The sequence below is a fragment of the Callithrix jacchus genome, chromosome 11, assembly GCF_049354715.1.
Source record: "Callithrix jacchus isolate 240 chromosome 11, calJac240_pri, whole genome shotgun sequence".
In the NCBI taxonomy this organism is placed as follows: domain Eukaryota; kingdom Metazoa; phylum Chordata; class Mammalia; order Primates; family Cebidae; genus Callithrix; species Callithrix jacchus.
Window position 1 is genome coordinate 109967732 of NC_133512.1, and position 21170 is coordinate 109988901.

The window sequence follows — 21170 nt, forward strand, 5'->3', positions numbered from 1 at the left end:
TCACCACACTGTCTTCCACAATGGTTGAACTAATTTACACTCCCACCAACAGTGTAAAAGTGTTCCTATTTCTCCACATCCTCTCCAGCATCTGCTGCCTCCAGATTTTTTAATGATCGCCATTCTGACTGATGTGAGATGGTATCTCAATGTGGTTTTGATTTGCATCTCTCTGATGACCAGTGATGATGAGCATTTTTTCATATGATTGTTGGCCTCATGTATGTCTTCTTTTGTAAAGTGTCTGTTCATAACCTTTGCCCATTTTTGAATGGGGTTGTTTGTTTTTTTCCTGTAAATCCGTTTGAGTTCTTTGTAAATTCTGCATATCAGCCCTTTGTCAGATGGGTAAACTGCAAAAATTTTTTCCCATTCTGTTGGTTGCAGATTTACTCTAATGACTGTTTCTTTTGCCGTGCAGAAGCTGTGGAGTTTGATTAGGTCCCATTTGTCTATTTTGGCTTTTGTTGCCAGTGCTTTTGATGTTTTGGTCATGAAGTCCTTGCCTACTCCTATGTCCTGGATAGTTTTGCCTAGATTTTCTTCTAGGGTTTTTATGGTGCCAGGTCTTATGTTTAAGTCTTTAATCCATCTGGAGTTAATTTTAGTGAAGGTGTCAGGAAGCGGTCCAGTTTCTGCTTTCTGCACATGGCTAGCCAGTTTTCCCAACACCATTTATTAAACAGGGAATCCTTTCCCCATTGCTTGTTTTTGTCAGATTTATTCAAGATTGTATGGCTGTAGATATGTAGTGTTGCCTCTGTTGCCTCTGTTTTGTTCCATTGGTCTACATCTCTGTTTTGGTACCAGGACCATGCTGTTTTGATTACTGTAGCCTTGTAGTATAGTTTGAAGTCCAATAGTGTGATGCCTCCCGCTGTGTTCTTTTTGCTTAGAATTGACTTGGCTATGTGGGCTCTCTTTTGGTTCCATATGAAGTTCATGGTGGTTTTTTCCAGTTCTGTGAAGAAAGTCAATGGTAGCTTGATGGGGATAACGTTGATTCTGTAAATTACTTTGGGCAGTATAGCCATTTTCACGATATTAATTCTTCCTAACCATGAACATGGACTGTTTCTCCATCTGCTTGTGTCCTCTCTTATTTCGTTGAGCAGTGGTTTGTAGTTTTCCTTGAAGAGGTCCCTTACGTTTTTTGTGAGTTGTATTCCTAGGTATTTTATTCTTTTCGTAGCAATTGTGAATGGCAGTTCATTCTTGATTTGGCTCTCTTTCAGTCTGTTATTGGTGTATAGGAATGCTTGTGATTTTTGCACATTGATTTTATATCCTGAGACTTTGCTGAAGTTGCTTATCAGTTTCAGGAGTTTTTGGGCTGAGGCGATGGGGTCTTCTAGGTATACTATCATGTCGTCTGCAAATAGAGCCAATTTGGCTTCCACCTTTCCTATTTGAATACACTTTATTTCTTTTTCTTGCCTGATTGCTCTGGCTAGAACTTCCAGTACTATATTGAATAGGAGTGGTGAGAGAGGGCAACCTTGTCTAGTGCTGGATTTCAAAGGGAATGCTTTCAGTTTTTGCCCATTCAGTATGATATTGGCTGTTGGTTTGTCATAAATAGCTTTTATTACTTTGAGATGAGTTCCATCAATACCGAGTTTATTGACGGTTTTTAGCATAAAGCGCTGTTGAATTTTGTCAAAGACCTTCTCTGCATCAATTGAGATAATCATGTGGTTTTTGTTTTTGGTTCTGTTTATGTGGTGAATTACGTTTATAGACTTGCGTATGTTGAACCAGCTTTGCATCCCGGGGATGAATCCTACTTGATCATGATGGATAAGTTTTTTGATGTGCTGTTGCAATCGGTTTGCCAGTATTTTATTGAAGATTTTTGCATCTATGTTCATCATGGATATTGGCCTGAAGTTTTCTTATCTTGTTGAGTCTCTGCCGGGTTTTGGTATCAGGATGATGTTGGTCTCATAAAATGATTTGGGAAGGATTCCCTCTTTTTGGATTATTTGGAATAGTTTCAGAAGGAATGGTACCAGCTCCTCTTTGTGTGTATGGTAGAATTTGGCTGTGAACCCATCTGGACCTGGGCTTTTTTTGTGTGGTAGGCTCTTAATTGCTGCCTCGACTTCTGACCTTGTTATTGGTCTATTCATAGTTTCAGCTTCCTCCTGGTTTAGGCTTGGGAGGACACAGGTGTCCAGAAATTTATCCATTTCTTCCAGGTTTACTAGTTTATGTGCATAAAGTTGTTTGTAGTATTCTCTGATGATGGTTTGAATTTCTGTGGAATCTGTGGTGATTTCCCCTTTATCATTTTTTATTGCATCTATTTGGTTGTTCTCTCTTTTCTTTTTTATCAGTCTGGCTAGTGGTCTATTTTCTTGATCTTTTCAAAAAACCAGCTCTTGGATTTATTTATTTTTTGAAGGGTTTTTCGTGTCTCTATCTCCTTCAGTTCTGCTCTGATTTTAGTTATTTCTTGTCTTCTGCTAGGGTTTGAGTTATTTTTTGATCTTGCTCTTCTAGCTCTTTTAATTTTGATGATAGGGTGTCAATTTTGGATCTCTCCGCTCTTCTTATGTGGGCACTTATTGCTATATATTTTCCTCTGGAGACTGCTTTAAATGTGTCCCAGAGATTCTGGTATGTTGTGTCTTCGTTCTCATTGGTTTCGAAGAACTTCTTTATTTCTGCCTTTATTTCATTGTTTATCCAATCAACATTCAAGAGCCAGTTGTTCAGTTTCCATGAAGCTGTGCAGTTCTGAGTTAATTTCTGAATTCTGGGTTATAACTTGATTGCACTATGGTCTGAGAGACTGTTTGTTATTATTTCAGTTGTTTTGCATTTGCTGAGGAGTGCTTTACTTCCAATTATGTGGTCGATTTTGGAGTAGGTGTGATGTGGTGCTGAGAAGAATGTATATTCTGTGGATTTGGGGTGGAGAGTTCTGTAGATGTCTATCAGGTTTACTTGTTCCAGATCTGAGTTCAAGCCCTGGATATCCTTGTTAATTTTCTGTCTCGTTGATCTGTCTAATAATGACAGTGGAGTGTTAAAGTCTCCCACTATTTTTGTTTTGGAGTCTACGTCTCTTTGTAAGTCATTAAGAACTTGCCTTATATATCTGGGTGCTTCTGTATTGGGTCCATATATATTTAGGATCGTTAGCTCTTCTTGTTGTATTGATCCTTTTATCCTTATGTAATGACCTTCTTCGTCTCTTTTGATCTTTGTTGCTTTAAAGTCTATTTTATCAGAGATGAGAATTGCAACTCCTGGTTTTTTTTTGCTCTCCATCTGCTTGGTAAATCTTCTTCCATCCCTTTATTTTGAGCCTTTGTGTATCCTTGCATGTGAGATGGGTTTCCTGGATACAGCACACTGATGGGTTTTGGTTTTTTATCCAATTTGCCAGTCTGTGTCTTTTGATTGGTGCATTTAGCCCATTTACATTTAGGGTTAATATTATTATATGTGAATTTGATACTGCCATTTTGATGCTAGCTGTCTGTTTTGCCCATTAGTTGATGCAGATTCTTCATTTTGGTGATGTTCTTTAGCATTTGGTATGTTTTTAGAGTGGCTGGTACTGGTTGTTCCTTTCTATGTATTGTGCCTCTTTCAGGAGCTCTTGTAAAGCAGGCCTGGTGGTGACAAAATATCTGAGGACCAGCTTGTTTGCGAAGAATTTTATTTTTCCTTCACTTATGAAGCTCAGTTTGGCTGGATATGAAATTCTGGGTTGAAATTTTTTTGTTTTAATGATGTTGAATATTGACCCCCACTCTCTTCTGGCTTGTAGAGTTTCTGCCAAGAGATCTGCTGTGAGTCTGATGGGCTTCCCTTTGTGGGTGACCCGACCTTTCTCTCTGGCTGCCCTTAGTATTCTCTCCATCATTTCAAACCTAGTGAATCTGGCAATTATGTGCCTTGGGGTTGCTCTTCTTGCGGAATATCTTTGTGGTGTTCTCTGTATTTCTTGGACTTGAATATTGGCCTGCCTTGCTAGGTTGGGCAAATTTTCCTGAATAATATCCTGAAGAGTATTTTCCAGCTTGGCTTCATTCTGTTCATCACATTCAGGTACACCTATCAAATGTAGGTTAGGTCTCTTCACATAGTCCCACATTTCTTGGAGACTTTGTTCATTTCTTTTTGCGCTTTTTTCTCTAATCTTGGCTTCTCGTTTTATTTCATTGAGTTGATCTTCAACGTCTGATATCCTTTTTTCTGCTTGGTCAATTCGGCTGATAAACTTGTGCATGCTTTGCGAAGTTCTCGTGTTGTGTTTTTCAGCTGCTTCAATTCATTCATATTCCTCTCTAAGTTATCCATTCTTGTTATCATTTCCTCGAATCTTTTTTCAAGGTTCTTAGTTTCTTTCCAATGATTTAGAACATGTTCTTTTAGCTCACGGAAGTTTCTCATTATCCACCTTCTGAAGTCTGATTCCGTCATTTCATCACACTCATTCTCCGTCCAGCTTTGCTCCCTTGTTGGTGAGGAGTTTTGGTCCTTTGTAGGAGGCGAGATGTTTTGGTTTCTGGTGTTTTCCTCCTTTTTGTGCTGGTTTCTTCCTATCTTTGTGGATTTATCAACCTGTCGTCTGAGTAGTTGCTGACTTTTTGATTGGATCTCTGAGTGGACACCCAGATTGTTGATGATGAAGTATTTCTGTTACTTAGTTTTCCTTCTAACAGTCTAGCCCTTCTCCTGTACAACTGCTGAGGTCCACTCCAGGCCCTGCTTGTCTGGGGTACACCTGTAGCAGCTGCAGAACAGTGAGGGATGCTACCAGTTTCTTCTTCTGCTATCTTTGTCCCAGATTGATGCCCGCTAAATGTCAGTCTGATCAGTTCTTTTTGAGGTGACTCTTTGGATATACAGGGGTCAGGGAGTTGCTTGAGGAGATGGACTGTACTTTATAGGAGCTCAAGTACTGAGCTGTGAGCTCCGTTGTTCATTCAGGGCTGTTAGGCAGGTGTGTTTAAGTCTGCTGCAGCAGAACTTATAAATCCCCCCTTTTTTTTTCCTCAGACGGTCTGTCTCGGGGAGTTAGGGCTTTCTTTATGAGTATCTGTTGCACTGTCCTCCCCAGCTAGGAGGCAGTCTAGTCACTATTTGCCTGCCGAGGCTCTGCCCTGCTACCGTGGGGTCCGCCCTGTTGCCGTGAGCTTTGCCCTGCTGCTGTGGGCTCCACCCTACCATCATGGGTTCCACCCTGTTGCCGTGCGCTCCACCCTACTGTCGTGGGCCTCGCTCTTTTGCTGTGGGCTCCGCCCTGCTGTTGTGGGCTCTGCCCTGTTGGCGGAGTCTCTCTGTTATGGTGTGTTGCCTCGGCAATGGCAGGCTGTGTCAGCAATGGGAGTGTACCTCAGTAGGTGTGGAATGCCTCAGTAGTGGCGGATGCCCCTCCCCCACTGAGCTGCACTGTCCTGGATTCAACTGTGCCCACAGTGAAACTCTCAACTCCGAGCGTTTCAAATAACTGTTTTGTTTTTCCCTGTCAGGGTGGGACCCGCCGAACCTGATCACCTGGCTCCCTACCTCAGAGCCCTTTCTCTCTCTCTCTTTTTTTTTAAGTTGAATGGTTGACTCTCTCTTAGGTGTTTTAGTCGCCTGCTGAAAGGGCACCAGGATGTGTGTGATTTTCCGTGCAGCGACCCACTGCACTGGCTCAAATGTCACTTCCGGGAATCTCCTGGTCTGGCTCTCTGTCCAAGTCCCGTTTAATCAGATGGATATGCTAATCTGCCCTCCCAAATCTCAGATTGCTGGTTTAACAGGGCACCCAGACCAGAGCGTTTTGTGCAGGGTGCCGCTGCGCTGCAGTGCTGGCCGAAACAGCATCGCAAGCTGAGAGGGCTGCGCTGGCGTCCCGTGTCTCTCCTACTCCTGGGAATTTCCCTGTTCTGTTGGCAACAAAGATCCGTCTGAAAATGCGTCTTCATTGAGAGCTGCAATCCTGAGTTGTTCCTACCGCACCATCTTGGAAATCCCCCCAGTATTATACTTTTTATACATTAATGGCATTGATATGATGATATTTGTTAGAGACTTTTGCATCCATGTTCATTTTATACTTTGCTCTGTATATTTTGTTTTCTTGTAATGTCTGATCACACTTCTTTGGCTATTTCATGTCTAATTTTCTGTGTAAGTCTGAGTGAGGTCATTGTCCATGACCTGCTCTTTCAGAACCTTGATTTTAGCAGTTCTTGACAAAAAACACAAGATTGAGGGGCTTAAGTCAAGCTCCTTAGATTCATAAGACACTGATAAAGTCCAAATTTATAATTTTTAGGGAGAAATTGAAGCAAGCATTGTTGTTTTCTTCCCAAATTCTGTTTGCCTCTTTCTTGTGCTGACATAGTCTGTGTGGCTATGTGACTAGAGATGCTGACCTATTGTGCACTAGAGTTTGGGTCTATTTTAAATTTTTTAAGCCAAATGTGCTTGAAGCTCCTTGTAACCATATTGAAGAGCATTGGGTTGCAAATTTGAAAATGCAGAGTCAAAAGATAGAAGGATTACAGTTCTTGAAGACTTTGAAGCATTGACTTTATCAACTTGTGTTGTTTGTGAGATAAATTCTTGAAACTTCTAAGCCATTTTTATTTGCTTTATGTTTTTTAATAAAAACATAATAATTATTACAAAAATATATCTAATATAGAAGTAAATTTTATAATCTTGCCACAGCAATAAAAAACAAAGTAAAAGGTTTGTTTTTATTGCCTTTCAAATATTTCAGAGAGGGAGAGAGATGTATTAATGGGGCTTCTGGCACACTGTGAAAGTTTGATGAATTGTCCTTTTACATTCTAGGGATATTGAGGAACCTGGAGTGGTAATCAAGAATCTAAACATCCTGTCAAGTAGGCAATCCAAGAGACAAGCTGACACATTTTTCATCAGGTTCCTTCACCTTTTTAAACTTCATGCTGATCACATTCTTGCATTTGTCACTGTAGAATCAGCAGCCTCATTTTCAAAATACTCTTAGGTCATGTTATAATTTCCATGATTTCAAATCACCTTGCATTAGTTAGATTTTGGCCTGGTAACACTCATGCAAGGGGCATGTTCATTACACCTGGAGAGGCTGAGAATTGGCATCAGTAAGCCAAAGTCACTGCTGACAGGAGTTTGTGTGGTCAGAAAAAGTGTTAAAGGGCAAGTTTGGAGTTAATTATTTTGCATAAGAAACAGGAACAAGGGAAAGACTTTTGGGGAGTAGGTTAGTGCAGTAGCCTCCTACTGAGTGCTCTGCTTCCACCCTCATCCTCCTGTCTATTCAACACTGCAGAAAGGACTTTATAAATCAGAGTCAGATTTAGTCACTCTTCTTGGCTTTCCACCTTATTCAGAGAAAAAGGGAATTCCTTACAATGGACAAAGGCCTTAGGTGATCTGGCTCCTTACTTCCCTTAATGCCTCTACCTCCTCTCACTTCCTGCCATAGTGGCCTCCTTTTCTTCCCCAAAAAGCTTGGCATGAGGTCAGAGCTCAGAGTTTTTGCCTTTGTTGATGCCTTTGCCTACAGGCTCTTCCCTCAAATATTTGCTTGGCCAGCATCCTCAATTCTTTAAAGTCTCTGTCAAATATCATCCCAAGAAAACTTTTCTCCTCCAAATTCACACTTTTTCTTCCATAATTGTCTTATTTTTTTAATTTTTAAATTAAATTTTTAATTAAAATTAAAATCTGTAAGCTGTTTTTTTAATAGAGAAGTGAGGTGATTACCAAAAGAAGCATAAAAATATATTACAATAGGATATGGTTTGGCTGGGCAAGTGAAGTGGAAATACAAGTTCAACTAGAAAAAAGAATAATATAAAACTTCCAATAATTTTATTATTATTATTTTTAAATTTATTTATTATACTTTAAGTTCTGGGGTACATGTGCAGAATGTGCAGGTTTGTTACACAGGTATATATGTGCCATGGTGGTTTGCTGCATCCATCACCCCGTCATCTACATTAGGTATTTGTCCTAATGCTAAACTTCCCCAATCCCCCCATCCTCTGCTATCCTTCCCCATGCCCCCCCTCGCAAGCCCCCACCTCCTGACAGGCCCTGGTGTGTGATGTTCCCTTCCCTGTGTCCATGTGTTCTCATTGTTCAACATTCACTTATGAGTGAGAACATGTGGTGTTTGGTTTTCTGTTCTTGTGTCAGTTTGCTGAGAATGATGGTTTCCAGATTCATCCATCTCCCTGCAAAGGACATGAAGTCATCCTGTTTTATGGTTGCAGAGTATTCCATGGCGTATATGTGCCACATTTTCTTTACCCAGTCTGTCATTGATGGGCATTTGGGTTGGTTCCAAGTCTTTGCTATTGTGAACCGTGCCACAATAAAAATATGTGTTCATATGTCTTTATAATAGAATGATTTATAGTCCTTTGGGTATGTACCCAGAAATGGGATTGGTGGATAAAATGGTATTTCTAGTTCTATATCCTTGAGGAATCACCACACTGTCTTCCACAATGGCTGAACTAATTTATACTCCCACCAATAGTATAAAAGCATTCCTATTTTTCCACATCCTCTCCAGCATCTCTTGTCTCCTGATTTTTTAATGATCACCATTGTAACTGGCATGAGATCATATCTCAATGTGGTTTTGATTTGAATCTCTTTAATGACCAGTGATGATGAGGTTTTTTTCATGTGTCTTCTTTTGAAAAGTGTCTGTTCATATCCTTTGCCCACTTTTGATGGGGTTATTTGTTTTTTTCTTATACATTTGTTTAAATTCTTTGTAGATTCTGGATATTAGCCCTTTGTCAGTTGGGTAGATTACAAAAATTTGTCACTTTTCACATCTATTAAAAACTTTTAATTGACTCATTAAGAACGACAACATAGGCTGTCTGAGAGTAGGAACTGTCAACAGTTTTTCTTCATGGCTCTATTAACCTAAAGACTTAAGTGTTTCAGTGCTTAAAGAGTATTAGCCTAATGAAGTAAATGACTCAGAATCTCGAATGGACAGACTCTTGACTATGCCCTAGGATGAAGTTTGGATTTGAGATTGAATATTTCAGTATGTATTAAAGAACGTACTCTACTTCAACTTTGAGGTAAATGCTGGATTGAACTAAATTGTGACTAATCTCTATCTCATAAAGTTATATTTATTAACAAAACAGGCTCTCTTTAATCTTTCTTTGCATTTTTAAAATGCCGTGGTAAAAACTCTTAGGTTTTCTTAACCTCAGCCCTGTTAACATTTTGGGCTAAATAATTCTTTGTTGTGGAAGTGTCAGAGCCCTTGAACCAGAACATCTCCATCTTGAATAGGGGCTGGGTAAATAAGGCTGAGTCCTACTGGGCTTCATTCCCAGGAGGTTAGGCATTCTAAGTCACAGGATCAGGTATGAGGTCATCACAAGATATGGCTCATAAAGAACTTGCTGATAAAACAGCTTGTTTTAAGGAAACCAGCCAAAACCCACCAAAAGAAAGATGGCCATGAGAATGACCTCTGGTCATCCTCACTGCTCATTATATGCTAATTATAACACATTAGCATGCCAAAAGTCACTCCCACCAGCACCATGATCATTTACAAATACCATGGCAATATCAGGAAGTTATCATATATGGTCTAAAAAGGGGAGGAACCCTCAGTTCTGGGAGCTGCCCACTCCTTTCCAGGAAAATTTATGAGTAATCTACCCTTTGTTTAACATATAATCAGAAAATGACCAGAAAAGTGGACAGCCAGCAGCCATTGGGGTTGCTTTACTTATGGAGTAACTGTTATCCCTTTACTTCTTGAACAAACTTGCTTTCACTTTGCTCTATAGACTTTCCCTGAATTCTTTCTTGCAACTGAGATCCAAGAACTCTCTCTTTGGTTCTGGACCAGGACCCCTTTCTGGTAACAAAGGCTGTCCTATTCATTGTAAGATGTTAAACAGCATCCCTGGCCTCTATGTACTAGATGCCAGAGCAACCCCTTCCCCCAAGCTGTGACAACTAAAACTACCTCCAGACATTATTCACTTTTCCTGGAGGGCAAAATTGCTCCCAATGGATAACCACTGATGTATGCAATTTTAGTATATCCCTATCTGAATAAAGGGTGATATTTCTGATATAACATATGTAATTGAGTAGAAATCATGGGAATCTCATGCTTACTTTGTCAACCCTATAGAGAGCACCTCAATCAAGTCAGCATTGTTCACCTAACTGGTAGCAGCAGTATGTTACATTTGTATATGTTAAGATAAAGCTGAAGAACAGAAAGAAAATGGATAACTCTTTGTTCAATGGCTTGGAAATTTTGCTCCTGTTAACAAAATGCTGAGACATCTTTTTCAGTAAAGGGACCGGGGAAAACGCTAATAAAAATGATAATGTGCATTCCTCCACACTTTATACAAATGAAATCTGATTAAAACAAACACTGCTTGCTTCATGGGGAAGTGGAATTACAAAAGGAAAATAGGTAACTTGAGGCCTGTGTGTAGGAGAAAGGAACACAGCTTCCTTATTTAGTTATTTCATTTGAGAATTGTTTATGGTATGTGTATGAAGAGTTTGGGAAGGGGGATAAGCTGTAAGTGTGTAAGTGCATGTCTGATGCCATTTCTTTTGAATAGTTTGACTACTTGATTAAATTTATAGAGCTACCTCTTTGGTTCCAGCTGACTCCTCCATGGGATATTTCTCCAGGTAGCAGTCAATATAAGATCCCCAAATCCCTAAAAACTACTTGCCACCACAATGCTTCTAATTTAGGGGTTTGGGGATAGCTCTAAGTAAATAAGTTGCTTAATAAATATTTGTCAAATTGAAACGAAGGGATGTAACCTCAGAACTATGAAAAATGCAAGTCTATTTTACTATCAATTTGGGAGGACACCATCAAATGATAAGCTGAGCGGTAAAAGTAAGTGAAAGGAACTAGCCAAGGAGCAGGAAAAGCTGGTAAGTAGCAGAAAATCTCGAGATTTACATTTTGAAAATGTTTGGGTAAATTTGTGTAATGCATCTTAATCTTAATACAATACTTGTATCTCATCTGTATCATGAATACTTACCTCTGCATTGACTTAGCATCTTTCCTCAACTGAATGAAATGAAAATTTCAGAGAGACACAAAGCCCAGCCTCCAACTTTTACAAACCTCAGCATTTGAGCTACATTGACACATCCTCTAAATTCTTGGGTGTCAAAGGCATGTTACTAAATAGGTCACTAAAGGCACCAAGGAAACCAAAAAAGGAGAGAGCTCTCCCTAAAGGTAAGTAGTACTTAATTGGGAGTTTTCAGACGTCTGTCACTCTTTGTGACAATCGAGAAAAAGTACTTTGTACATTTTGTGCTTTGCAGATGAGATGTGACTCACAGCTGGGTAACTGCCTCTGTGTATAGGGAGGGCTTTGGCGGGTGGGAAAGAAGAGGCTGGTTTGAAGAGAATGCTTTTTCTATTTTTTTTTTTTTTTTTTTTTTTTAGACAGACTTTCCCTCTTGTTACCCAGGCTGGAGTGCAATGGCGCGATCTCGGCTCACTGCAACCTCCACCTCCTGGGTTCAGTCAATTCTCCTGCCTCAGCCTCCTGAGTAGCTGGGATTACAGGCACGTGCCACCATGCCCAGCTAATTTGTTGTATTTTTAGTAGAGACGGGGTTTCACCATGTTGACCAGGATGGTCTCGATTTCTTGACCTTGTGATCCACCCGCCTCAGCCTCCCAAAGTGCTGGGATTACAGGCTTGAGCCACCGCGCCCAGCGAGAGTGCTTTTTCATCCTGAATATCATTAAAGAATTGTGTGGGGCCAAAACTGTAACCTAAAATGCAGTCAATTGTTCATTTAAAATATCCCAGTTGGCAAAGTGGCTTTGCACCATCTGAAGACTTGATAATGCATGGAGTTTGGAAGAGAAATACTGTGTTTGGTCTCTGCTAAAAACAAAACAAAATGCCATCTCCTGGCCTCTTAGTTCAAATCCCTTTTCTTGCTCCATGGGGAGAGACTGCCCCTGGAGTATTCTGCTTTTAATAAGCTTCCCAATCAGCTCTGGAGCGCAAAGCGCTCTCCCTCCCTCGCCCAGCCTGCGTCCTCCTGGCCCGCTCCTCTCATCACTCCCATTCTCCATTTCCCTTCCGTTCCCTCCCTGTTGGGGCGTAATTGAGTCAAAGGCAGGATCAGGTTCCCCGCCTTCCAGTCCAAAAATCCCGCCAAGAGAGCCCCAGAGCAGAGGAAAATCCAAAGTGGGGAGAGGGGAAGAAAGAGACCAGTGACTCATCCGTCCAGAAGGCGTGGAGAGCCGCAGCCACCCAGAGCTGCAGCGAGCCGCCCATACCTGGACTCGGCAGTAGCAACCTCGCCCCTCGCAACAAAGGCAGCCTGAGCGCCAGAGCGGACATTTGCAACTCAAAGTAAGTGAGAAGAACGCACGATTTCTCGGAGGGCTCTTCGAGTTTGCCTTCACCCTGTGCCACTTTTCTGGGTGCCAGCCGATGATGGTGGTAGGAGTGAGAGAGGCTGCCTGGTGTCGTTGCTGATAGGACCGCTTTCAAAACTGACTTGCTTCAGGGACGAAGGGAGGCATATTTTGGGGGAGTGAGGTTAGGTTCGTCAGGGAGTGCTTAGGTAAGTGTGAGAAGTTTTTGTGATGTTAAGCGTGCATTTGGACCCTGTTCCAGCTGCCAGCTGGAGAGCAGGCCAGGGCGGGAGAGTGCATCTTTGCTTTTTGTAAAACCGGGAGCTTTAGTAGGTGTGTCTGTGGCTGGGTAGTTGAAGAGAAAGTAAGGCAGCCTGAACAAGCAGCTCTCATTTTCCAATCCTCTCTCTGATTCTCTGATTGCCCCAGGGCCGGCCAGCCCATGACTCTTAGCTGGCATTTCTAGGTAAACTGTGGGGGCTTGTTCCTCCCAATGCTAGCTGACATGGAACGTCTCTCACAGAACCACTGGCACCCTTATTCCCACCTGACAGCCCAGGAATGGTTCCAGAAATGGTTAGACCCAAAGCTTAGAAGATGCCCCCTGAGTCCCATATAAAGAACTGCCCTGTACATAGACCCTTAAACTTTTAATTTGACCCATATGAACCTAGGGTGTATTTGTTACTAATCGACTAGATATTGAGAGTTTCTAAGTTGATGTTTCTAATAAGTTATGAAATTTTTTTGAGAGGAATATATTCAACTCCTTTCTTACTTAATAGACTGAACGTGAAGCCTTCTCTCTCTTCTCCATACACACACACACCCCTTTTTCCATGACATAACACGACACAACACACACGCGCTCATACAAGAACACATACATGCCGTATAGATCCGCTTTATTGTTAACTCACCCTTGTGTCTATTAAGAGCTGCTTTGTAAGTTTGGGAATACATTCAGAAAATAGGAGGGGTGGGGGTCCTAAGAGGAGAGAATAGTAAAGTTCCCATCCTTGAGCATTTTAAGAGTTATCAAGCATTTTGCTTTAGCAGCTTGAGAAAGGGGTGGGGTGTATGTGTGTGCGTGCGTGTCTGTATGTGTGTGTGTGCGCGTGCGCGCACTGGAGTAAGGGATCTGGGAGAAGACTTGGTAAATTACCAAAAAGAGCTTTTGAACTAATAACATAATGAAGCAATTTTATGATCCAAGGCAAACATGGAATTGATGAAACAGCAGAGCCCATTTTAGCCCCTTAATTATCTAGGAATGCATTGATATGTAGAAATATTAACAGGTAATGAGAATGAAACAAAAGAGAAGTCTCCCAACGCAGAAAATAAAGCTTGTATTTTCCATCTTCATTATGTTTCTTTTTAAGTAAATTATGCATTTTAAAGGCCAAATCATTAAGGAATATGTAGTCCAGTTAAATTCAGAGGAAATTAGAATGAATATTATCTTTTTTTTTTCTCCCTTTGGGACATGAGTTATTTCAGACTGGCAATATTTATACGTTTTCATTTAAATTAGATGAGATTTTTAAAAATTATATATTTTTTCAAAAATACTCTAATGCCATTCTTTTGTGCTTTAAGAAACTTGGGCCTTAAATTCTCTAATTGTGCTCTAAATACATAGAAGATGATCTTTTTTCCTGCCACTGCTCACTGATTCCCTTTGGGACATCTTTTTCTTCATTTAGTGAAAAGCCACTATAAGGAACTCCCATCTGAAGCCACATGTAACAGCATTATTAGTTGCTGTGTTCCAGCTGTTTGCTTCTGGATGCAAATGCATTATGTTCTCAAAGGTAGAGCTTGAGATATACACAAGTACTATTTAATACATGACTTTTAAATTATCTGACTTTAAATGAGATATTACAGAGAATTAGAGTAATAAAGTATACCTAACTATATTTATAGTCTAATGTATTGTATGTATTATATATAATTCTCTGTTTTTTTTAGACTTCTTTTCATGAGATCATGAGATTTGGAATCATGAACTTCCTAATTTATTGACATTTTCCATGTGCCTTATTTGGGCTTCACATATAGCAATGTGTAGCAAGACCTACATTTCTTTTTAATGAGCATTTTCATTTTTTGAAAGATTTCAGTAAAGCTAATGGCCCTTTTATAAATATAAAATTATAAAATTTTATAAATTTTAAACCTGAAACAACGGAAAACAACAGAGAGAAATAAGATTTCCAGATAGTTGAATCATTTTTATTCAATAAAATTAATCTTTGATGTCAAATATTTTAACTTTAAATCTTTTATTTTTTCTTTGACAATACCCTTGCTTTCTCACCTACATGACATCCTCACATGAATTCTAATCGTATTCCTATTTGTGACATTGTGTTTTCAATTACTATTCAAAAATATCCTAGGAAACTGAGTTTAGTTGGCTTGTTCATAATGATGTGATAAATTTAACAATAGATTGAGGGCCAGAAGTCAGAATTCAGATACGAATTCCCTTTCTCTAAACAATTATGTTTTTTAATATGGCGGTATAATGATAAGGGGAGTTGTTCTTGACTTCTCTCCTGAAGGAGGTGTCCAAACTGGACCACCCAATGTGATGAGAGTTCAGATGTGCTCCACACCTGAGTGCATCTCAGCCCAGTTTGAGGTCAACTTTTCTCAGGAGCATGAGGCTATGTGGGAACTCTCCAATGGTCTTTGTTCCGTGGCTTTGCTAGTGATGTTGAGTTGGGCTTCTCCAGAAGGGTGAGGAATGTTTTCTCCTCTGGCTTCTGTTCTAAATGAGTAATCGAAGAGATTTGTCTCCTTCTTACACAAGGTCATGTCGTTGCTGTTGGAGGGGAGGTAAAATAATACTCAGGTATGAACCTTCTTTTTATGAGCTGGGCTTGCTTTTTTCCATCCAGAGTCAATTGGCTTAAGTGGAATTTGGAGTATGGCCTCAAGGAAAGTTGTCTTTCGCTCTGGTGTTTATGGACAATTGAAGTTTCCACTCGCTGGGCTATTTTTCCATCCACTTTAAGCCAGCCTAGTATTTGGCATAGTTATCATGGTGTCATTACAATATTTCTAGACTGTAAAATATAACAAGCCTCCTTTTCTTTCTATTTTGGCATTTAGTAAATAAGAAATTAAAACAGAAGTTTAGAAGGGTAACTATGATGAAACATTATCAGAGGGTATTATAAATATGGTAATATTTTGGATTTAATTATGTAGATCACATTCAGCACAAATCCCTATTTCTTCAGGGTGGGCAGGGAATACAGTGACTCCTTCATGTTTGAGACACTTTTAGAAATAAAGTTTAATTCATTTTTTGGGCTTTATTTATTGAGCCTCTTTTTCATAGTGAGTTTAGATAAAGTGATATCTCAAATAGAAAAGACAATCATATCCTTTCTAAAAATAGAACTCTTAAATTTTTTTTCATACAGAGTATAACAAAAAATCAACTGATGTATATTAATCTTGAAAAAAGTGAGTCATAGTAACTAATAATCGGGCCCTTCATTTTAAGAATTGTTCTTAGCAAAAGCCAAAACATCATTTTAAAACACAAATAACATTCTGTGTCTCTAACCCTTTGTTCTCTTTTCTTCCTGCCTTTACATTTACCTGTTTCTCCCTTTTATCTCATTTATCTATTAATTTGGTTGACACTATCTCCATCCAATAGGTCCCAGAATGTGTTACCCAATTCCCTCTTCTTATGATAGCATACATTTCTCTATGAACAGACGTGCTAGGAATGTCTTCCCATATCTTGGCATTCTTGAAAACTTGGACCTTCCTAGCTGATATTTTGACATTCTTTTGGACCTGATCTGCTCCCAATCTGTTTTCAGTACCAATGCCCTCCCACTGATTCAATGGTATTTTCCTTTTTGTTGTTGTTGATTCAAGACCTTGGCTAAGGGTCAGCCAACACTTTCATCACTGCAATGTGTTGACCTCCTTCTCTTCTCAGCTTCCCAACATCAGTGTAAGGGCGCAGCTGGAGTTACATGTCTCTATCGCATCCTCCTGGGGTCTTACTCCAACAATACAATTTTTCTTGCTCCTATGGCCAGCCAGCTTAACGATATTTATTGTGTGTATGTTGCATGCCTAATACAACATTGTGCTAGACAATGTAGCATGTTTAAGAAATAGAACATGGTGTTTGTCTCTACGTTCTCACAACATATCTAATACTTTGTGTTTGGTAAGTGATGCAAACTTGTGAAATTCTTTATTATAAATGTCTTTAAAGAAGATTTCAATTAAAATCCATTATACCCTCACTCATCTCTGGACGAGATGCTTTAAGAGTCACAGGTTACTAATCCCAACCTTTTATGATCATCTTGTACTGTACCATACTTGATATGTTATCATCTTAGTATTTTCCTAATTTCTTTGGACACCCTCTTTTTCACTTTTTGTTTTGCTTTTTTTCCTCATCTTTTCCAAATGTTTCAGTCCCCCCCATCCTCCCTTTCTCTCTCCTCTCCAAATGCTTCAGTATCGTCCCAACTCTCTTTCAGCTTTAAGTCCAACTTTCACTAGGAACATTCTCAAACCTCTTCATTCTCCCTAATGAGATCTAGACTCAAATTTAAAATTTTTTTTTCAATGAATACCAAAGGAAATCATTTGGGCACAGTTCTATTTGGAGGAGGAGATTGAAGTAAAGGGCTTATTATTTTATTTTTATCCCTACCAGAATTTTATGGATCACGACTGCCCTACTTTATGGTAGATACTGTGATGAGGGACACAGGACAAATAAATATGTCTTCAAACAGCTAATGATCTACTCAATGTTTACATAAGAACATTAGAACACTAATTACTACAACACAAGTTAGAGTAAGGTATGTACGATTTTTGCCCTAAGCAGTTCCAACAACAAAGGGATCACATTTTTATGAGAAAAAGAAAAATGGAGCTCACAAAAGGCTAAATGGTACTCAACATCTATTTCAAAAGCGTGATGTCTGTTTGTTCCTTTAGTGCTTCTTATTCTGGAAGAGAAATTGAACTCCCAATTCCTTCATGTTTTCATTTTACATTTGCCACGTAACATGGCAGAAGCAGATTATTGGAAGTGTTTATCTTATGAAATCAAACTGAGTTTATTTAGAATCAATGTAATTTTTAAGACATGGCACTCACTCTGGATGTCCTTTTCAGGAAAATTTAAACCAGAAGAGAAGAGAGTCCTTTAATGAAAACATATATATGAAAGGAAAGAAGGCAAATCCTTATACTTTAGCTGTGAATTTGGGTGAAATCCTGAGTCAGAAATTGAAGGCACCGAAGGTTTTCCGAGCAAATGCCCCCTCTAGTGGAGCTGTACTTCTCCCCTTCTCTTTTCTTCAAAGTCTTCCCATCACCCCTTTCACTGTCTCACCAGTTGACACCAGCCCCACCCCACCCAACTTGTGCACCCTATTAAAGCAGAAACTCTCTAATTCTCTCAAGAACCTTAGCATATTTAGCATAGAACCATTGAAGATGGCAAATGACTGAGAAAATAGATAGCTCTAAATACCAGTCATCCTCTTTGCCCATGTTGATCCACTCACCTTGACCGTCTATGTTCCACGCCCAATCTTCCTTGCCTTACCAAACAACCTGGCACCAATTTGCCGTTTAAGCCCAGGCATTCCCATTCTCGACTTCGAACCTCCAGAAACCTCTCCCACTCTCTTTCCCTTACTCCCTTCATTCCACATGTCGTACTGGCCTGCCAGTTCTCCGGAGTGTCTTCCTAATCATATTTCACCTTGATAATTTTAAACTTTTCATAGTTTCTGACCCAAGACTACCTCCAGAATGGAGAAACACTCACCTCTTCTTTAACAAACCATATTACTAAAAGTGACGAAACTAGTCATTTGAAGCATTATTTTCAGTATAACTTCTATGTAGGTCTTTTTTTCGGAATATTTCACATTTATTTTTTCATTATATTTCTGCAACTCTACTCAGGTATATTGAGTGGGATTTTAAAAAATGATTCAGAATTGTAGGCATAGAGAAGTTAAGGGGACCACATTTAATGACATACAGATATGAAAACGAAAGTCTTAAAATTCCTAGCTTGAGTTTATTCCTCTGTAATATAATGCCCTCTCTTTCTTAGGCTAATAAATTACCCATCTGTGTCTCATGTCAAACCCCAAATCCAATGTATGTACTGTTAGCAGTCAAATAACCTAAAGCAGCAGTTCCCTGTCTTCAGTGTTTATCAGATTAACTAGAGTCATGTGTAGGTGCCAGATGCCTGGAGCCCATCTTCAGCAGTTCTGATTTAAGAGGTGGAATTGAGGAACCTGGACTTATGATAGGGCATGTGGATGCAGATGATACATTAAAAAACAGTAACCATAATGGCTCAACCTTTGAGCTCCAAGGTCCAAAATGTTGAGGTATAAATGACACTTCTTAGTAGCTCTGTGACGAGGAGCAAATATTGTGGTCTTCCTTACTTCAGTGTTCTTATCTCTAACATGGGAGCACAGACTTATATTTCAGGACTGACATATCAGGGTCAATTGAGAAAATCAGTGCGAAGTACTGAACATAGAGTCTGATTGCTGGGAGTGTTTGAGGAGGTGGTGAAAACAATGATCATGGTGAAGCAGCACCAGATGCAAGTCCCCACTTCTTCCTCCTCCTGAATTGCTTTTCTTTCTCATGCCAACTTGGCATCTGCAACAAACATTCAAGCAGAAACCTGGGTGGAATTACCTGCTTCTTGAAAGGCCTCACCCTTCCACATGCTCAGACCATTCTCTTCCTTCTCTCCAAATGCAGATTGAAAATCCCTTTCTTCTGGAAGGAAACATACTGAGCATATGATCATGATGAAGGCCTGGGAGTTTGGCATGCAAAGTGTCCAGTATAGACTCTTTGATCTGATCCTTTCCCATAAAGTCTAGGAGAGCATTTTGCAAACAGGAGACTTCCAATCCAAGAGACAGTTACCTTATTGCTGACCTTAGTGATGCTCACAACCACACCCTGTCTCACCCCTGTTGATGGAGGCTTCAGTCCAGGGAAGGAGTTAAGGTTTGGGTTCAGGAACCAGCATTTCACCACAGTCTGCCTATTGTTTGATATGGGCTGCTGCGTGTGTCACTGAATTTCCTGGAATCTTAGGTTTTTGAGCTCTAAGTGGGAAATGATGATGATATTACTTGGTTTGCCAACCCCACAGGTTGGTGGTAAAGGTCACTGGTCCTGATGGAACATCTGTAACCTCTAAACTGTTACACTGAACATGAACTTAATAAAGTCAGTGGGGCAAGTTCTGCCTTTCTGGTTCCCCAAGCCTGCTATTGTCATTTTCATTTTCTCAGGAGACCCAGAAATTGCCTAAGATGCCTGAAGGTAAGTTTGACAGACAAAGTGAGGAGGAGGTAAGATGTGTGACAGGAATGAAGAAAAAGAAATGAGTCATATTAAAAAAAAAGTGAGAAGACATCTTAAATGAGGCTAAACTGAAACAGGCATGGTTTCTTTTACTTCAGATTGTGTTATATTTTCTTCTGAAGTGTCTTAAAAGCTACATGTCACATTTTCTAAATTGGTTATTCTCACTAAATATAAGCCTTAGTAATTGGCTAGCAGCAGTGTATTTACAGGATGGCTGGGTAGCTGTGCTTCTCAAACTTTCATGTGCATACCAGTCACCCAAGGTTCTTGCCAAAATTCAGTAGGTCTCCAGTGAACTCTCAGAGTATGCTTTTCTACCCAGCTCCCAGGTGACAGCAGTGCTGCTAGCCTGGGGACCTCTTTCTGGGTAGCAAACCGCAATAGTTTCATTTAACAAACTTGAGGGAACAGGAGACAAATCAGAACTCTCCAGTCATGATGGCCATAGCTTAATAAAAATGATGAGGATCATTGTCAGTAGTGCTTCTTGCTATATGTAAAAACTTCTAAAACTTACATCTTTGTGACCAAATAATACTTACAATGTATGATTATTTATGAAAGAAAATTGCAGACACCACCTGATTTGCTACTGACCTGGCCAGATGTTGCCCTTGGGTCCTTACCAGTGCTTCTGCTGGGGTCCTTCTCTGGAAAAGGCATAAGTGATCCAAAAGTGGCCTGCTTCATTTGCCTTAAAAGCTAATGTGGCTGGCCAGGTGTGGTGGCTCACTCCTGTAAGCCAAAGTCTTTAGGAGGACTTTAGGAGGCTGAGGCAGATGGATCACGAGGTCAAGTGATTGAGACCATCCTGGCCAACATGGTGAAACCCCGTCTCTACTAAATGTACAAAAATTAGCTGGGCGTGGTTGTGTGTGCCTGTAGTCCCAGCTACTGAGGAGGCTGAGACAGGAGAATTGCTTGAACCTGGGAGGCAGATATTGCAGTAAGCCAAGATAGTGCCATTGCACTTCAGCCTGGCGAAAGAGTGAGACTCTGTCTCAAGAAATCTTGTTTGAATACTTCATTCTTAATATGAAAAAGATATACTGTAATATGTTTATTACAGTCTTCCCTTCTTTAGAGTTCTAACATCTGTAGCTGCATTAGACAGACTCTTTCCTTCCATACCATAATGAAACTAGAGCAGGAATCATCCATGTTTGTGACTTCCTCGAAAACACTGGGATGCCCAGAGAGAGCCGGCGCTTTTTGCTTTGGAGTCCAGATTTAATCAATAAGGAACATATTGTGGTAAGAGTCTTGGGTAACAGAGGAAAAATAGAAGCTGTCTAAGTCTGTTTTGTGTTGCTATAAAGGAATACCTAAGGCTGGGTAA

At 40.0% G+C, this 21170-nt stretch overlaps 1 protein-coding gene across 6 annotated transcripts in view; it reads left to right on the forward strand.

Moving 5' to 3' along the window:
- Positions 1-12204: 12204 nt before the first annotated feature.
- The window catches only part of PTN (pleiotrophin), a 111926-nt gene continuing 102960 nt past the window's right edge, over positions 12205-21170 (forward strand). For all 6 annotated transcript variants that reach the window (XM_054237664.2, XM_054237665.2, XM_078342117.1 and 3 more), the window contains exon 1: positions 12205-12392. The gene's annotated coding sequence lies outside the window, so the exon portion shown is untranslated. The remainder of the gene's footprint in view (positions 12393-21170) is intronic.